Below are 18,860 nucleotides of genomic sequence, written 5' to 3'. Positions count from 1 at the left end.
CTGTTTCTGTGTCTCACTGTAATAGGATTCTGAACTGTAGTGAGAGATTTTCCATATATGCATGAGGAACAGATACTTATCTCTCTCCTTTTCAAACTCCCAACAGCAACAGCATTGTCTGTCTCAAAAAAGTAAAAAGAAATGCCTCTGTGTTTCTGAAATTTCTTATTAAAAATAATCATAGTGAAGACTTGAGAAATATTAAAATTGTTATGCAGCATAACAATGAAAAAATCATATTTTTAAAATAAAAGCTCATTCCTAAAACTGATATGTAAACGGGTCTTGGCTTCACTGTGATTATCTTATTATTTTGTTTTTCAAAATGTCTTCCTATCACATTTTTGGAAACTTTTCAGATCTACTGTATGTACTAGGAAGAGTTCCTCAGCACAGGTAAGAAGGCATTATGTTATTAAAAATCCATGCCACATGGAGGAGTCTTTCTGAGTGTTGTTAACATTCTTTTAATGAGTCTATTTTCTTCCAATGTAATGGGCTTTCATCAAATTCGTTTTTATTTCAATGATGCTTTTTTCCCCTCAACCGTAAAATACATTTATCACATAGCAAGAGGGATTTGAGGCATATGAGTTCATAAAGTCTCATTTTGCATACTCAGTCTCATAGGCTCATGAAGTTGAGGTTCCATCTAAGGTCTAAGATCTCAGATTTTAGATTTTTTTAAAGTGTGAAAAAGAAAGAAACAAGTGTAGATCAGGCTGATCAGTGAGTACAAAAGTCCCCTGTTTAATTTGCCTCTTAGAGCAGTAGATCCACTGCATGCCAGAGGCAATGCACGCCCTTCTCGGGCACATAGCCTTTTCTTACTGTGCTGTAGCGCCTCACAGCTGCTTACAGTTCTGTGCACGCGAAGCTTTCAGTTGATACTTACTTGAGATTGCTAGGTTTTTGTTAAATGGATTCCAGGAAGCCAATGTTACCAGGCTCAGATGTTTCCATTTGTAATTTTTACCAAACATCCTCTCTCTAAGGAAGAGGTCATACTAGTTTTCTATAGAATCTCCAGAAGATACAAGCAGAAGGAACTCTTAACCCATTGTATAAGGCAAACATTACCAGACAACAGTAAGAGAAAAGTCAAGGACAGATCAGTATTTCTCATGAACATAGACTTAGAAGTCCTCTGTGAAGCTTTCATGCCAGGTTTAAAAAAAAAAAAGGTTTTATAATACTGAACAGAGTGAGCATGATGAGCATGCCTGAAATTCTAGCACTTTGCTGGTAGAGACAGGATGATTTAGAGTTTCTAAGCCAACCTGGTCTGCATATTGAATTCAAGGCTAGCCTAGGCTACATAAGGCCCTGCATCCAAAATAGAATAAGCACAAATTGTGAAGGGATACTCTGCCTTGTAGTATTAATATTCCAGTGGTCAACTCACATATAACCTTATAAACAATTTTCTTCACATTGTCAAGCTGTCAGAATTGTCACCATCTCTCATTGTTCCTTTATTGATTAATTCACAAAAGTAATAAGTAGTCTTAGTGTTCAGTGTGTTAGAGACATTATTGGGAAATGGAAGAAGGAGAAAACTTGGCATATTCCTCACATTACAGACCTGACAAGTTTTTGGGAGAAAAGACAAGATATGCTTGTAGAGTGCCAAGTGTGCTCCTGACACACTTGGAAAAATTGGGGACATGTCTGGATATAGATGCGAAACTTATATTAACAAAGGAATTTGATCCAAAGAACATTAAAGAGAAAGTTTTGACAGTGGCATCTAAAACAGAGGCTAACGTAGGAATATTGTGTTGGCAAATGGGACATCTCTGGAGACCATAAGTCAGAGCCTTAGGTGAAAGCTAGAACCCATGAAACTTTGTGGCAAGGATTTTAAATATTTTAACTAGGTTATGGGAAATACTTGGGAATTTTGAACACCACCCCTACCACCATCATGAAGTGAATGACTGTTGTAGAAAGTAACTTCTTGGTTAGAGCAAAAATGTAAGGGTCAAGGCTCTAGATAGAAAGCAGCAGGCATGTTCGGCCATGTTCTACATGAGGCAGCTGCCAGGGTTTTCGTTAGACAGGTAGCTGTGTAACGGTGAGAAGCTAATAGAATTGAGACGTGCTTAAAGCAGGAGCTACATGACTTGTAGGGTGAGATGGGAGGACAGTAGGAAAGTCAAGAACAGTGAGTGTTCCCACACAAAGAAGAGGTGAAGCCTGGTTGGCACCATCTCCTGCCATCTCCTGCCATCTCCTGCTGTAAGGACGATTGTCACAAGAGCAGATAAGGAAGAGAGAGTGAGCAGGTTTGTCCTCACACGCTGTTGTTTGGGGTCTTCATTGTACTTCTACAAGACACAAGACAGATGGGTACAGGAAGCAAGAAGCCAAAGGAAGGGCAGCAATGGAGATAGCAGATGAAGATCTCTACTGAATAATACGCTCTTAGCTACACAGTGTAGAACACTTCAGTAAAGGCTGTTTAAATGTCTAATTGTTATTTGATATCAGTTTATCATATATGCAGTTAGGGTGATCTAGCAGATGATTAATGTCAGAACTACAGGTCAGCTTCAGGGATTTTTGGTCTATTTCCTATACAGTTCTGGTAACTGTTTAGCTTCTTAGGCTCAGGAGATACGCAGCAGAAAATTATTGCATTATTATTTTGAAACTTTCTTTTAACAGATAAAAGTATATGAATTTACTGTGGACGATATGATATTTGGATATATATCGTGCAACCAATCACTAAATCTGGGTCACTAACCTGTATTACTTCATATAGTTAACCTTTCATGTGAGAACTCCTCATGTTCACTCTGCTGGCATTGTTCAAGAATACAAGCTATTATTCATAATAGACATTGCATGTATAAAAGCTCTCCTGAACTTATCCTTCCCAGCCACTTGGATATTTTACCTTTTGTCCAGTATTTCCCCATCCTTGAACCATCCTCAGACTCTGATAACCACTGTTCTGCTTTCTATTTCTGTTCAAGGAAACTGTACCTTCAACATTTGGGTGACACTATGGAACACTTGTCTTTTCTTCATCTAAATTGTTTCACTTGCTGTCTCTAAGTGCTTCCTGGTTGTTACACAATGCTTCCTGGTTTTCACATATGTCAGAATGGTACATTTACGGCAGAACACTATTCCGTTCTATGTGTGAACCCATTCTCTGTCAGTCAGTCACTCACAGACACCTCAGTTCTGTTTCTCAGCAATCCCAAAGAGTGTTGCATACTCACTGAAAATGTAAATATCTACTTGACTTATTGATTTATTATTGTTTCGCTATATACTAAGTATCAGGATTTCTTACCCATCTGGTAGGACTATTTTTTTTTTAATTATTTTCTGGAGCAATCATGTTGTTGTGAAAATTTTCCAAGTTACATTCTGTCGCCATCCTAGAGGTGGTGGGCTCTGGGAGAATGGAACAGAGAAATGAGGCAGAGTAAAGAAACTTCCACACAATACGCAACTATTCAGAGCTTCAGACAGTTTACACTCTGCAGACACTAGAAAGGGTCACATGAATAGTGTTCTCGTGAGTTCAAGCTGTATACCTGGCAAGCCACACATGGTAAAAGCACATTTATTCATGGAGCTGTGTAAAGGATAGTTTAAATATCCAAATGCATAAATGTAGCCAGCAAGAATGAGTGATCTGAGGTAAATGCACTCTTGTCTGCACCCAGGAGGAACATGAAAACACATTCCAAGAACAGTTCCTTGTTTGAGGAAACTGAGGTCACAAGGCTAGTGTCAGAATTCTCCTCAAACAGCTCCATTCTTGGACTGTGTTCCAAAACTGTTTGTCTTCTAATTGGGAAAAAGGAAACATTCAGAAAACCATCAACAGACATTTTAATATCTTCTGGTCCATGGCTCCATCGAACCCCCTTCCATGACCCATTCCTCACAAAAGGGAAAAGGGAGAAAGTTAGAGAGGCAGGAACTGTTTCCTGTAACAGGGGTCACAGGAAAAATGCAGGATGCAGGATGAATAGGGACATAGTTTGCTACAGGATTCATGCCCTTATGGATGGTTTTTAAAATCAGGGAAGGTTGCTTCCCTTAAAAAAAATAAAATTACTTTAGGTTCACAATAGCTTCATCATCTCTGTGGTATTCACTTTGTGGTCTGTAGAAAATAAAAATCTAAAATTTTAATAATAATAAAAATTCCCTAAACCCTACAATTTAAAAATATCAATAGGGCCTAAACTTTGATCTAAGAAATTTTGATTAGATAATTATCTGGTTATTGAATACGGTTGCTAACTGATAGGCACTGAATTGGATATTACAGTTATCCATATGTGGTCAATATCTTTGGGCGTGATGTGAGATGAATAAAAATTCGTTCATCAAGCATCCAGAGGAAATAAAACACAGAGAGGAAACATCTTTTGAGGAGGGGAAAAAAAATCAAAGCAGTTTAGATATAGACGTAGCCGATCTGAAACTACACTGGAGAGATAATGAAATCTGCAAGGAACCAAGAGAAAACATCCATCTGAACTAAAACAGCAGACTCTCAAATAGGACAGAGGGGAAGCAATAGAGGCGCTTAGAAAATTCACAGGAAAATCTACTCAGGAGAAGTAAGCAGCCGCAGCAGGATTACTGGACATCAGGCGAACTCAGGCTCCCAATAAAAACGAGTTGGTGGCCTATCACTAAATTGTTCGATTGTTTATTGATCATATCCAACATACCAGGGCCTGAGCCAGAATTAAGTCAAAGACAGAAGTCCTGCCCTCAAAAGATTCAGAATCTTTAATGAGGAAATGGGTAGATTAACAACTTCAGAAGGTTTTTGTCCCAATGGTTTATCACTGCATTTTTTCCCTGACTTTTAGAGGCGACAATGCAAGCCATCCATCCACTGTCACACAAATCATGAAAATCTGGCTTACACCGTCCTTCCATACAGTCACTTTGTTCTGTTAGAGAGCAGACAATGTGAGTTGGTATCTGCGTGTGTTTTTAAGTACAAATTTGTATCTGTGCCTGCCATAGCTCACTGTATTATGAGAAGCCCAAAATGTAGAGCCTTTCTTAAATTTAATTATCTGGTACTTGCCTGCAACAGCTTGCCTCGTATCAACATCTCAAATTTCATTTTGTCCCCATATCTCTTTACGTGTGTCTCCTTAATATTGATACCAACGGCTTATCTCCCCCTTGGTTCTGAAAATATAATAAAGAAGGAAAATACAAAGTAGCGCACATGTACCAATTATCCAACCATCCATCCACTTTCTGTATCAAACTGATATTGCGCAGGTGGGGATATGGTGTGCATGCGGCAGTGGCAGCCCAGGGGGAATCAAAGGGAAAAACCTATGTCAGGGAACTGTGTGTCAAAGCTGGGAAGAGAGGAAGGAACACAGGACTGGAATAAGAAAGGAAAAAAATCGGTCTAGTGAGAGACTTCGCTCTATTTTGAAGGCACTGGGAATTTCTTAATGTGGCTCATTTGTCCTATTACTCTTTGTAAACTTCGGAACAACGTTTCTTTCCTAAAGCTCAGGAGTACACATAGCAAGAAATTTAGACAATTGGGAGGCATTTTATTCTTACTTCACTTTGCTTTTACTCTATTAATATTTTTTCCAATTTAATGTTATCATAACTAATCATAAAAATTAAAGGAATATTGAGGAAAATACTTCTCCTTGGAGAAAGGACTTTCAGATCTTGCAGAAACTCAGCCTTACAGTTAATTCAAATCCTTTATGTTCAGATTGATGGTGGGTTCTTCCTCTTCCTCTTCCTCTTCCTCCTCTTCCTTCTGTCTAGATAATTGGTAACAGTATCATGAGTCTTTGGCCCATGGCCAATGCCAAAAGCATTATAGTTAATTGGTACAGACCTTTAAAATTCTGGGCCCCTTAATTTTTTTGTTTCCTTTATATTTTACAGATGAAAATAAAATTTTACTTTTATCCAAGGGAAGTGAAGGATTTGTCATTTGGAATCATTTTATGTAAAACAAAAGAAAGATGTAACGCTATTCACTTAAAATCAGAAATCATAGATCTTTACTCAAGAAAATTCCCCAGTGATTAGTTTTTCAATTAGGATTTTTAAAATGCAGGCATTCAGCAGTGCCCTTTCCTTGAACCCTTTCTTCAGCTAGCAAGTTTGTTTTCAAATGGAAAATCTCTAGGACTTCTTATAAGACTTGTACTGATACACTTAAAGATTTTGTATAAAAAGATTCTCAATTTCTGTGTGTATGATTTCTATTGATGAACAGTTTATTTGGCTGTCTTGATTGCTGTTTGTGAGGATTACTATAAATACAGCTTTTATTTTCTGCAATAATTACATTGGGAGTGGTGACAAGTAAATGGGTCAGCCATGGCAAGGTGAAATCCAAGCTTTATATGAAGTATCTGTCACTCTGATAGTGAGTTCCCTCTCCCCAGCCCAGAGCTCAGCATGGACCTAGAGTCAGGAAGCTGAACTTACAGTTAAAAAAGTGAAAAGATGGTTGATATATATATTTTGAGGACTACAAAAGCAGCATTGCCCAGCAGTACCGCGCAGGACTGCAGTGTTAATGAGTTTAGACGTGGTTACGCCTTGGTATAATTTCTAGCTCCACCTGTGTCTCCTTGGCGGAGTGATTAAAGTCTCCTACAGGTCATGTCTCATGATCAGTAACCTTAAAATATGCTCAACAGGATCCCAATACAAGCCGTGGAAGGTGATATGATTTTGCCAAGTGCTGATTTCTACTTACTCATGCACTGAAGTTATGCTCAGGCATGTTAAAATAGCACTGGTCAAACAGAATGGGTGGGTCTGTTTGTGAGTCACGGGATCAAGTATGTGGCATGTGAATAGTGTTTGAATGAAATAAAATAGAAAATGTCAGTCCTTGAATTAGCATCAATTACAACAGCCTTATTGTTTGTGTAACTCCTGTTGCACAGTTGCCCCTGTGTTCGTTGCATTTTTATCCCTCACCATTTTTCTTAAATGTTTACATTTTTTCCTCTAAGAAAACAGGCTAGCAGTACAAGTTAAAAAAAAAAAAAAAAAGAACCTCAAAATACATATAAAAAACCAGCACTCTTAAGAACGGGGACAAGGGACATTGATTGTCTTCCTACCTGTGACTGCCTTGGACGGTCTCTGCCACTTTGCTGCAGAGTCACTGAGCTGTCCTATTGCACATATGTGATACAGGGACAGTCACCTGTGACGTCTTCTGGATGATTATGGAAGAAAAGTTGACTTTGCGCATCTTTGTATATGTAAGAACCACACTGAGGCATTTTCCTCAAAGCTCATGACACTGAAGGTGATTGGGAGAATTTGTGTGTCTCCTTCATGCACTTATCCCTTCATTCTTTTACTTTTTTTTTTCATAAAAATGATGGCTACTTTGTGCTAAAAACCTTGTTGCCTTGCCCTACAATTCACCCATCCTGGAAGCTCTGTAGCTACTGATTTAAAGTCTATATTTAATATCTTTATATTCTGGAACAGAATGTAAAACTGTCAGCCCTAGATTTTCCTGGACCCCAATTTGTCAAAGGGCAATAAAGACCTGGGACATATATTCTCTTATCGGAACAAGCAGCTGTTCCCAAATATTGACTGAGCTGCATAATCATTTGGACCTAGTATATCTTGAGCAGACTGACAGTAATGTGCCAATATCTATAAATTTCCTGTGAGTTTTGTGTTTTCCTTTGATAACAAGCATTTTCCAATTCTGGATGAGATCACACTGATGCAGTAAATCCGCCATATTTGAATATCTTAAGGCTTTGACATGCGATTGTGAAATGCTATTTGTATACTGTATACTAACACTGATCCTGGTCTGAAATTCAGTTTTTATCTAGAACTCTTGCATCTGTGTGTGTGTGTGTGTGTGTGTGTGTGTGTGTATGTGTGTGTGTAGGTAGGTAAGTAGGTAGGTTGGTTTAGAAAGAGTGAAACATTATAACATTTGTTTTTTCCTAGAAATATAAACATATGTTTTGCACATAATTTATTCTAATCCCTTTAAAATAAGAAAATGGCAGACACACACAAATATATGTACCATATGAAATTGCTGGTATTTGACTTTTTGTCCTATAAGATGGTGGTCTCATATAATTTTTTACAATATTACCTTCTAAGAAGTAAGGCAATAATATCACATATATAATTTTCAATTTTTCTTTTAGAATATTCTAGGTCCTCTGAGATCAGCCAGGATTACTTGTGGTCCAATCCTCTCTTCATTCTTATATTTCGTAAATACTTTCCAAAGTTCCTGGTGAGCTTGGATCACCAGGCAAAGAGAAAACAGAAATACAGGAGCCTAGAAACAAAGTTATATGTTTTTTTTTTCTTAAAAAGTGACACAAAATTTAACTCTCACAAATGTGTACACTTTTCTTGAACATTTCTCTGGTTAGTATTGCCACTATCAAACGTTTTCCCTTTCTTGTCCCTGTATTTACTTGTTCCTCAACAAATTCAGCTGACAGTCAGCCTGCCAGGATAATTTAATCTTTCTCAGGTTTTGTTCCCCAATCTTTAATATTGATGGTTTTCTGCAAGGATTTAACCACCTGAGGCCTTTCTCTACCTTGAAGCAGTAACAAGGCTCTCATGCAAGTCTTTTTACATTTGAGCTGTATCCGTTTTGTTCGATAAAATAGTAGGTGCCCAGTTACTTTTTTTCTTCATTTGTGAAGCTAGAATTAACTCCTGGTTGTCTGTACACTCCCCTCCCTGTAAGACAGTCGCTGAAACCTCTGCCTGTGGGCCTGCACAGCTAAACCACAGCAACCTTAGAAGTTGCTTCACACGCTTTCCTTTTCTGGTTCCATGGCTGTCGCTGCCCAGTGCTATTCAGCTTAATTTCCCTGAGGTATTCCCATTGTATCCCTTCAAGACTTCCCTGCCTGTGCCTGCCATGCAGAAGCTCACCAGCAACTGGCCCAGTACAGCAAGATGGTATTAAGGAAGCCATAGATGCTCAACCTTTGCAATATGCTGAAAGCACCCAGAAGCTCCACATACATGCCTGGCTTTACACCCAAGACTCAAGGTCAGAGCTGGCCATTAAGAATTTAAGTGACCTCCCAGGGGGATCTTAACGCACACACATGCGCGCGCGCACACACACACACACACACACACACACACACACACACACACACAAAAAGTGTCTAAGAACCACTAATTGTTGTTTTTGTAAAAATCCCCTAGGATAGGCATACATCTATCACTTCATTAAAGCCAAGGCCCAAATGTAGGTGTAAACAGAAATCTAATATTTGTGTTCAAGTTTGGTAACCGTTCTAGAATTATGCTGGTCACCATTAGAAAGTTTGCCCCATCCACCCTCTATGCCAACCCCATCAAAATGAGGCTCAGATTTCAACTGGAGGAGAAACATTATCCATCATGGACTTCAGGGCACTCTTTGGTATCCAGGACGGCTCATGCTTTTCACCTGGCAATTTGGGCAGCTTTCTCCTGAGAGTAATTAGCATCTGTGTAAAGATGTAATCACCTGAAGCAGCTATGTAAGCAAGGGCACTCTCAAGAGCTTTTGTTTCCAACAGCAGAGAAATTATATTACAGCAGCATTTGCCAGCGTATCTTAGACAATCAATGTAATCAGTATTAGAATGAAGCATTGTGGGACCAAATAACAGAAAGAAATTAATTTCTATTGAATATCTACAGCGGGTTGGTTCTCTTAGGCTAAGGAAGACTAACGCAGGATTTTACAACAAGCTCCTTTGAGTCTGTCTCCAGTTCCTGTGGCTGCTGCTGAGGTTCACCGGACAGAGGAAAAGAGAGGCAAGACGTAGCCCCAAATCTGTAAGTGATCCCTGGGTCAATTGCTGTTTATTGGAGCTCTGGTACTATTTGGAATGTGTCTTAATCTATGTTGATCTTAACACTGGTTGATTTATAAACAAAGATGGTTTTCTTTCTCTGTGACATCATTCTCTTTTCTTGCCAGTAAGCTCAACCTCGCTAATAATCCAGGTTTAGCTCTGTTTATGTTTGTCACAACAGAGGACTGATGATGTAATCATGAGCATAATTTTACTTTTGCTATCTCTGAGCCTTATACATGAGAAGGGCTGGAAGGGTTTTTATCATATTCTGCTGTGGTGTTTTGGTGCCTCCATGCCTCATGTGCACTTGAAAAAAACAGTCATTAATAGAATAGTCCATTGAAAACATTCTTGTTCTTTATCAAAGTCCACCCACTCTCTCATGAACTCACCAACCCCTCTGTAACTAGGAACTGGGGGTTTTGTTTGTTTGTTATGTTTGTTTTGTTTTGTTTTTCAAGACAGGGTTTCTCTGCACAGGCTCGGCTGTTGAATTTTTTTTTTTTAATTATTACTAAGCGTTGACTCAGAGTTCTACCTGAGGAGAGCCTACTTTGGGGGAGTCATAGGAGACTCTTCCAAGGACATGGCCATTCATAATGATATCAACTTTAGGAGAAAAGCATAAAATGACAACTCTTGTGGGGTTCTCCTTTGCTAGAACTTCAATAAGCTCCTGCTAAGTAACTACTTCAGAAACTCTTAGCGGACAATTGTTTTGTTCTTCTCCCTAGACAATAAAGTTTTATTGGCAATTCAAGGGAAGAACTGGGGTAAAGGTTACACCACCATCATATTCCTCACCAAGAGAATCTCAGTGATACCAGCTCAGCAGGCCTGGGGGTGACTCAGTTGTTGTAGTGGGTTTTGGGGAGGCTTCAGCAGGCTGTGGTAGGTGGGAATCTCCTGCTCCAAAAGTGACTTAATGTCCATGAACTGTTCATAGTCCTGGTAATGCCTCTCTAGGCGAGCATGAATGCTACCTGGCTCAGCTGCACTTCAGTGATGCTGATCACAGCCTCAATTTGCTCCAGGTGGCACCCATTGTGGCTCTCTGGTGGTAATTTGGCTGCTAACAGTAGGGGGAGTTCTTTTTTTTTACATATACATTTATATTATTACACATAGATACAATAAACTACCTATAGCAACAAGAACCATGAGACAATCAGGAATTATATAAATGTTACATTCTTAGTGTTTTGGCTATTTGTATTTGATAGTCTTGAAGAAAACATCTTTCCTATCTTGGTACGTCTAAAATTGTGAATATAAATCAGTCTCCATCACATCTTGTCATTATCAACTTAAAACATATCTAGACCTAAAAACATCTTAACCCCTAAACAACTAAGGTTCACTGTAAAACTAAGCTACCTGGTAGCTTCAACTCCATCAGAGACTTGAGAAGGAATTAACTTGCTTACCTGGGTCTTCTGGGAGTGCAGGTCAGTAGCTTTCCAAATGAGAAGATGACAGAGACAGTTTTCTACCTGAATAGTCACCCAAAACTCTATAATGTTGGAGCATTTTCTTCAGCCTTCTGGCCCAATATATCTGACAGACATATTTGTGAGGCAGAAACTATTGAGGACTTGCTTACCCTGCCTTGATAGAGTTTGGCCATCAACTCTGCCTGCATTCAAGCTTGCCCTTTTTTCCCTGTGGTAGAAACGAGGACATTTTGCCCAGTGGCCTGTTTGCCACATTTGAAACCACCTCCATAAGGAAGTACTTTGATGCTCATCATCCTCTTTGAGGTAGGCCGGGTATTACCAGGAGTTGATCTGTCTCATTGTCAGTGAATCTTTAAAATAATAAAAAATGTTTTACATGCCATATTCTACCTGTCTCTGAGGTTTTTGAAACCCTTATCTAACGATCCTACCTTATCTTTCTATAGAATCATATCTATCTGCAGCACCTAAGATGTATATTCTTGTGATAAAAGTAGACTAGTGATTGACATGACCATGATTTGATCAACTAACAATTGACTCATATAGCTTATTTATCCTGAACAGCCTGCAATAGCACGTTCAAAGTATTAGAAGTAAACCTTGTATTATAATTCAGTTATATGGGTACACTACCTCATATTGAGGGAGTTCTTAAAGGGAATTCTCTGCTCCCTCTATTGATCAATAGTTAGGTTTCCATGTCAACACCAGTGTGGGAGTGAGACCCAGACTGAGGTCTCTTTAGAGCCCCATGCTGTTCCTTACAACTCCATCTGTCTGCTTTGTCTACTCAAGTCCAGTTCAGCAAACCCAGATAACAGATCAGTAAATCAGAAAGACAAAGAACAGATAACTCAGAAATGCATCCTTGGAAAGCCAGTGCTCAAGAAGAAAGAGCAGCAGAGTTTGGCCATTCTACAAGTGTGGCCATAATGTGTCCAGGAACCGTAAGACTTAGAAGCATTTAACCTTGCATAAATCTTTATGATGTTATCAGAAGTAACTAGGAAATCTGCAGTCTCTGACAGCATGAGACTTAGAGTATTCCAGATGCAACCCAAAGTAACTTCAGCTACTTCCGGATGTCTTGCTAAGGTACAGCTGTAGAAGACTATCTGTCAGGTGAAAGTGCAGGAAAGAGGAGAAGGGTTTGATTTTCTCATTGGGAATGAAGGGTCTGCCCATCTCGTAATGACTAGCAGTAGTCAAGAAAGCTATATGCAGAAAAAAAACGTGAGAGAGAGAGAGAGAGAGAGAGAGAGAGAGAGAGAGAGAGAGAGAACCATCAATCAAGTTACTTCCAATCCTCAGATATTTCTGCTTCGCCTATATTTTCTTTTATCACTGACCAGTGAATTGCTGTAAACTAAAAGAAGGTGATAATACCCCAGACTGTTAAAATGGGGTCAAAAAAGCTCATGACCAATCCAGAGAACATGGTGGTTTCATTTCTCTTGAGTTTCTTAGCACTGGAGGAGAAAAAGCGGGCTCCAAGGCCTTCTCTTGCCATGTTATAGCTTCACCTCCCTCTGCTTGCTTTTCTTCCCTATTTTAGAAAGATAAATAGAGCAGGAAGCCAATTGAGAGAGGGTGACAGATACATGAGGATGGAGAAAAGAAGAAACTGAAGAAAGAGTGGGAAAGAGAAAAGCCTGTTTCAGAGGCTCACCCTGAAGCCCTGTGGCTCTCAACCATCTTAAAGCTGCAACCCTTCCATACTGTTCCTCGTGTTGTAGTGACCCCAACCATAAAATTCATAACTGTAATTTTGCCACTGTCAGGACTCATAAGGATCTGATATGCAGGATATCTGATATGCCACCCATGTGAAAGGGTCGAACCCAAAGGGGTCGTGATCCACCAGTTGAGAACTGCTGCCATAGCTAATAGAAAGTGAGAAGTGTGCCACTTGCAGGAGAGTTGCTAGAGGGTGGAAACTGGCCTGGTCACACTGTCTATTCTCACTAACCTGGTGTCTACAGTCATTGTATACAACCTCAGAACCTGTAGACCATGCTTACCAAGAAAGACCAAGTGGCTTTAAAATCAACATCCTACAGGTGGTTTCACATCAAACTGTTGCCCACACCAGGTTTCAATACCCCTGAAAAAAAAAGAATGAATGACACTACCCTCTTCTTAAGGCTGAGGAGTGTGGGGGGGGGAGATAGGCAGAAACTGGGAAACACCCCAGAAATAATCTTGGTTTCTTCATAATTTGTCTGATATTGGCCTTGATTCAAACAAAAAGTTGTCAATAAGGAGCAAAAATATAGAAACTCCAAGCAACTAACCATGCAGATATCTTGTAGACGTTTACACTGGCTGAAGGGAGAATTTCACTAAGAGATTAGTTTCCCCTTCCTCCTTGAGCAATTTTAAAGCAGAATTCAGAGCAACAGATCTCTGAAGTCTCCTTGTCAGGGAAGAATGCTGCCGGCTTTCTGTAAGATAATGGGAGAGCATCGGCCATGGCCTGTCAGCTCTGAGTCCCTAGATGCCAGCACAGTGCTTACAAGAGCAGGCACTGAGTGGTATTTCTTGGAAGTATAAGAAGCCACAGAGCAAAATAGAGATGGGTAGAGAATCTTGAAGAACAGTGGGGTGTTAGCTCCGATTAGAATTGGGGGGTGTAGGGGGGCCTAGTTCAACTAAATTATTCAAATCATGATTTTGCCATTTTCCAGCCTGATGATCTCTGCTGGCGTGTTTAACCTTCCGAAACTGGCTTCTTGCTCTGCAAACCTGGGATAATGGTGTGAGCTTCCTGCCTCACCGGAGTTGTCCTTAGCAATAAATCAATGATTAGGCATGAAACATGGAGGACGTTTGTCACGCAATCACACTCAGGTGCTATGTGTAACCAACAGTCAGACGGAGCTGGATGAAAAGCCCTGTGGAAATTTGCTAAGTTTCTTGAATGTTGGTAGATGTTGGGATCTTGGTTTTGTTTTGTTCTGTTTTTCCCATTTTGGCCTATTGCTTTCTGATCAAGGAGCTGGGGTGTGGCGGGGGGAGGGGGAGTTGGGGGGGCGCTAAGAGCATGAAAGAGTTTCTTAGCTCATTGCGTTGCTATTCCAAGGTGGTATCATTCAGTGACGGGCACAGTAACACTTCTTATTGTTCTCAGTTCTGTCTACTAGCCAATGAACTGATTTTATTCCAGTAGGAAGCCCTGAAGCAGCATGTACTTTTGGAGTTCATATGGGCTGCTTTTGTCATATTGGTGGGGTGTGAGAACATGAGCCTGTTCACAGCTGTGATCCTCAGTGATCCGCAGTCCCTATAACATCCACCACAGAAAGTCAGTGACAACAGGATGCTGGGATCTGGAAAAGAAGACTTTTCAAAATTAATGTACTTTTTGTGGAGGACAGAGGCACACACACATGAATGTTAAGTCCAGAAGACAATTTAGCAGAGCAAAACTCGCATCCACAGGCTCGGCAACAAGTACCTTTGCCTTCTGAGTCATCCTGAGGCCATTTCTTTGGGGGGTGGCTTTTTTATTTTATTTTTTTTACTTTTTACTTTTGTTTTCCAACTAGGCCAATGTTCTCAGTCATGGGCTCCAACCCCAGTGACAAGGAGAAAATTGATCTGTGGATCAGTACTTACACTTTACTGAGGTTATTCTTTTTAAATCCACCTTTGACATGTTTTTATTTGTATTTTTGTCTCAGAGAAGGAGGCTAATGTCCTGATCAAAACCAGGATAACCAAAACCAGGCAGCTTTCTGATGACAGGCTTAATTCTCATTGGTATCATCCCTGTTCCATTAATCCCCTCTACCTGGCAGAGAGCCTGTACTTTGGATTAACATTGTGTCTGTCAGAACACGAGTGATTAACAGTGACTAGAATTAAATTAATCCCACACTCAGTACTTGAATTTGCATGTTATAGAAAGGATAGATATGTGCGGTGCAGAGAGCAGCAAAAAAACAAAACAACAACAACAAAAAAACAACTCCATGTCCACTGTGTTACAGATGATTCAAAAATCTGTCCTTGTCAGCATTGGTGAGAGGCAGGGGTGGCCATCGCTAACTCAAGAAAACTAGCTAAGGTTCTTACCGAGAATTCACTAGCTGTAACAAGATATGATACCAGAAAGAAAGACTCAAGTCAGGACATGTTTAAATAAGTACTTGTGTTTACTCAGTGTCTGGGCTAGATTCTTTTACTAAGTAATTCATACTCAGAGGTGCTCGGCCATTGGAAGTGTAGGTCAGTGAGGTTTCTGCAAAAGTGGAAAGTAAAATTGATGATGTTGTGTGATGTCATATTAAGTTGTATCAGGGTATGTTGGAATCTACACAGTGCACTTCTGAGGTAATCCAGAACTAATTCCCCATTAAGATGTGATGCTGCAACCTAAAAGGAAAACGAGCTAATCCTTTCCATATAAGCAGTGGGAAGATTTAAAATGGTAAAAGCACCTCTTGAAAACAAAACATCCCTCTTGGTTCTGAACATCGATACAGTAAACATTACTCTTGAGAAAGCTAATAAACAACCTTCTTTACTTTTAGCACATAAAGCTCTCTATTTTTAAAGAGAAGTCATACTTCATCCCTACAGGTCAAGTTGTCAAGGCTGAGGCTGGATTTACTACTACACACTATCTTGTATGTGTTAAGTATGTATATATTGCTAAGACTCCCATCTTTAATGTGTTTCTGACACAACGTTTTGCCGCCATACTTTTATGAAATAAATCTTGTTAGGACCAAGTGGTGTAAACTTGGTATCAATATATATTAGTAAGATATCTACTTAATGAAACACTCCAAAAATATTCTAGTTGAAATTCAAGATATATTTTCCAGAACATAAGGAAGTAGTAAATAATCTCTCCTCAGCCACATTTCCAGAAGAAATCATTTAAAGTAACCCAGACAACAGTATCGTCCCAAGAGTTCCCACTTCAATCCCTACCCTTTTCTACAGTGAAAACGAAGGTATTAGGGCTGCAGAATAATTATAATGTAGCCTTTTAATTAGCTATAAGCAGCTATGACATAACAGCTCACCTATTGATTGTATTTGATAGACTAAGATGATATAGGTATACCCTTTATCCACTATAAAGTTAAATTCTGCTAACAAAATTAAAATTAAAAATAAACCCTAATGCAAACACTGAAGTAGCCATAGAACATTGTGAAATGTCAACATTTGCGGATGATGCAGAAATCCTAAGATTAAAAGACTCAAAACATAATGCCTATTGAACCATAGTGCAGACAGACAAAATCCAAACAAAGCAGTGTGAGACAGAGGCTACCAAAAATATCATTTGAGTTTGCTTTTAGCTATCTACTGCTCAGTATGGTGCCTACCCTTGGATATAGTTAATATAGCAAGACTCCATGATTTTTTTTTATGAACCGTTGTCAGTTAGAGATAGCTTCTTGGTTAAGGATGGGAGATAATGTCCCTCTCTCTCTGTCTCTCTCTCTCTCTCTCTCTCTCTCTCTCTCTCTCTCTCTCTCTCTCTCTCTCCTTTCTCTCTCTTCTTCTCTCTCTTCTTCTTCTTCTTCTCTCCCACTCTCTCCTTCTTTTCCTTTCTCCCTTCCTCTCTCCTCATCCCTCTCTTTCTCTCAAAGCTGAGACCCCATAGGACTTAAGCTTGTGCAGCCACTGTGCATGCTGGTACAGTCTCTATGAGTTTGGATGTGCATTGGTCCTCTTGTGTCCAGAATACAGTTTCCTTAAAGTCATCTATCCCCTCTGGCCCTAACAATGTATGTTTCTTGTGCTTTTTTTTTTCTTTGTTTGTTCTTTTACTCTGGTTTGCTTGTTTTTATTTGTTTGTTTTGTTTTCTAAAGAGAGACTTCAGTGGTGAGGTAGGAAGGATCTGGGAGGAATTGTAGGAGAGGATACATGATAAGAATATTGTATATGAAAAAATTTTCAATCAAAAAAACAATGCTTTATGCCCACATTAATGCAAATTTTGACTCTAAACTATTTTATAAAGAAGAAGCGAGTATAAACTATTATTTATTGTGTTATTTAAGGCAAGATGTGCCTGCATCTGGGAAGACTGAAGATGCTAAAAGTCTCTCCCTACAGTCCATCCTAACCTTTGAGAAGATGGTGTGCTATTAGCGACTATATAAAGGCTACACAGAGTCAGCATCACGCCATTATCTGACTAATTGCTTTGTGAAGTGCTTTTAGAAAAATTGGAGCTGAAAGGCACTCTATACTACCAATTTATGGTCTATTCTTAGTGGCAATGATGCCTGAGAGAACAGCACTTTGTAGAATCTGCTTTTGCAGATGCTAATATTTTAGTCAAAGTGATGCAGATTTTAGAGGACTCTCTCCCTGAAAGGCACAGTGGTATCTTTTGGTTTTCCTGATGGGAAGTTCATCATCTGACTGTTGATTTCCACTTCAAATTTCTTCACCGAAATACACTCTTTTCCCCTTCTTGCCCTGAATGAAAATGAAGCTAAAAGGTGCAAGCACGAACTGAGAGGGTTTGCTTTCAGTAATTTCAAGGCTCTATAATTCTATTTTAACTGTTCTCTGCTTTAATCATCTGCATGGCAAAACAACTAAAATATTAAAAAAAAAAAATACTGCCTGTGGCAGGGTGCATCTGAGTGTTTATAGATCTTCTCTTTTAATGGACAAAAATGTATCTTTGATTTGACCTCACCACTTTAAAAACATTAAATCAAATTTAACAAAGATTTGCCTTAATCCTTTTGTAGCTAAAAGTTGAAGAGAGAGGCTGACTGGATAACGTGTGTCTTAGGGATAATAAAGCACATTTTTCTTCCCAATCCAAAGACTGAAATAAAAAAAAATCACCATTGTGGTTTTCTTTCTGCTAATTTACTACAATTTTCACCTATGTACAACTTGCTCTTAGTTCAGGGTTTTGTTTTGGGGAAGACTTCTGAACTCAAGAGAATTAGTTCTTACTGGCTTTCTCTTCCTTGGTTGTATTTTTACTATGAAGGAGCATTTTGCTTGGAATAATGCTGTTTCATCATTTTAAAATGTCTCTTGCTAATGAATGAAATATGACTTTTGCACCACAGTTTTAATATCTAGGTAGTGACCCATTCAGAAAATACATCATGTTGTGTTTATTGAGATATCCTCTTGGCCTGGAGCTTATTGCGTTTGTACTCCATGTCTACTCTACGGATGAATGTAGTTTAGCATCATTAAATGTATTTTCCTTAATGACTGTATATTCCTAGAGCCTCATATTTGCTGAGTCATTCCTTTGGAACCCTTCTCTTGTCAAACTAGATAAAGAAGTAAAGTAAGGCAGACAGAGAAACATATCAGCAGACAGGAAAAACAACCCGACAACCTCACATTGGTTGGAAGGTGATTCCATTACACATTCAGTATTTGGCTTTAAAAACGTATCTGTTATATTGAGATCAGTGTGGAGCTTCATTTTAAAAGGAGTACCTGCATCTTGGATTTATGCAGTAGCTCTCACCCCTAAGGAGCACATTACAAACCATACGGAGTACAGAAATCACTTTACCC

General features: G+C 39.2%; 1 protein-coding gene across 6 annotated transcripts in view; it reads left to right on the top strand.

Annotated features, from left to right (window-relative positions):
- SYT1 (synaptotagmin 1) overlaps positions 1-18,860 on the top strand; it is a 527,282-nt gene that overhangs the window by 113,873 nt on the left and 394,549 nt on the right. For 2 of the 6 annotated variants that reach the window (XM_084796607.1, XM_084796606.1), the window contains exon 3: positions 9,709-9,846. The exons of the other annotated variants lie outside the window; for them this stretch is intronic. The gene's annotated coding sequence lies outside the window, so the exon portion shown is untranslated. The remainder of the gene's footprint in view (positions 1-9,708; positions 9,847-18,860) is intronic. 6 annotated transcript variants of the gene reach the window in all.

Source organism: Acomys minous (assembly GCF_964271855.1).
Source record: "Acomys minous genome assembly, chromosome: 9".
Classification (NCBI taxonomy): domain Eukaryota; kingdom Metazoa; phylum Chordata; class Mammalia; order Rodentia; family Muridae; genus Acomys; species Acomys minous.
Note: the sequence above shows the minus strand (reverse complement) of the source record. Positions and strands in the feature narration are given on the sequence as shown.